Raw genomic sequence first — 1,396 nt, 5'->3', positions numbered from 1 at the left:
CCCGGTCAGTGGCACTGTGTGGGTACAGATGTGGAATGTCTTGGAGCCCCTGGAAAGGTGCGTTTTCCTAAGGGCTTTTTCTTTTCCTCTCTTTTTTTTTTCTTTTTTCTTCACCCGCTCTGGTCTCCGAAAGGTATGTCGCTCCAGAGCTCGGGACCAAGCCAGACCTGGCAGGGAGCGGGGCGGGGGGGGGAGGCGCCTGCTGTGTCAGGCATCGGGCGGGCGAGGGTGCTCGTAGATTAAAGAGAGAAAGGAGGAGGCAGGTGGCCGTCAGGCGCTGCCTTTCTGCATCATACCCTGATGCAGGGAGGCGAGATCCACAGCTGGTCCTCTTGTGCCCGTGTTGAGCAAAGGGTTGGGAGCCTCAGCACCCCAGGCTGGGAGCACCACCTCCTGGCATGGCAAACGCTGAGGCACAGCCCGTTAAAAAAAGGGCAATTTTGCTGCGGTTCTTTCGATACTGGGGTTGTAGTGCTTCAAGAAACATGCCATGCAGCTGATATGTCGCTGCCAGGTCTTTCAGTTGCGGAGAGACAGGTCCAGGGTGCTGGATTTTGCTTTTAGTTTGCAAGGTTGCCCAATGAAAAATGGTTTCTGTTGAATTCCTTGTTCACTAATGGAACACTGAATTTGAAGTCTCTGCAAGTCTTCGCAGCATCACGATGTGACTGCTTGATGTCTGGTCTCGCAAAGGCTGATCCAGGGCTTGTCGTGAAGAAATTAGTAATTGCTGGTGCAAGGACCAGCAAACCCTAGAAGTACCTCCTGTTGGCTTAAAAGAGAACAGCTGCAATGAAAGCACAGAATGGTCCTGTTTGGCAGGGGCTCCTGAAGAGTCCTGCTTGCAGCCGATTGACCCTGCAGGTTATCTGTCTTCCTTCTGACAGGACTTTTGCCAGCTGGCATTGGAAGATATAGAGGTCTTCTTGCTCCCATTTGATGATCAGCTCAACCTGTTCTGGAGTTGGCTGTGGGCAACTTTCATAAACAAAATGTTCTGATTGATGCAGGGGTGTGTCCTAAACCAAGCTAGTGTGAGAACAGGTTACCTGTATGATTGTTGGACACAGAGAAAGTGGTTGAGGATCCTTCCCACCCCTACTTAGGTTACAGTGATTTCTTATATAGACAACAGGATTGTTTCTATTCTCCAAGCCATTTAATTGTGTTTTCACACATAGATACAATTTTGTATAATGAAGGTTGCTTATGAGAAAATCTTCCTGGCATTTTTCTCAAGCTATAGCGTTTATGGGCCAGATGCTCTGCAGTAGGTAGACAGTGAGCTTGTTTCCCCCTCTTCCGCTATAGCAAAGCATCTTTTTCGAAGATTTGCAGGTTCTTCTGAGTGGGCCAAATTTGTGACTGTTTTGCTTCTCCGCTCTGTGAGGCAGAG

This window comes from Mesitornis unicolor, unplaced genomic scaffold (genome assembly GCF_000695765.1).
Source record: "Mesitornis unicolor isolate BGI_N332 unplaced genomic scaffold, ASM69576v1 scaffold37744, whole genome shotgun sequence".
NCBI lineage: Eukaryota > Metazoa > Chordata > Aves > Mesitornithiformes > Mesitornithidae > Mesitornis > Mesitornis unicolor.
This window is presented reverse-complemented; position numbering follows the sequence as displayed.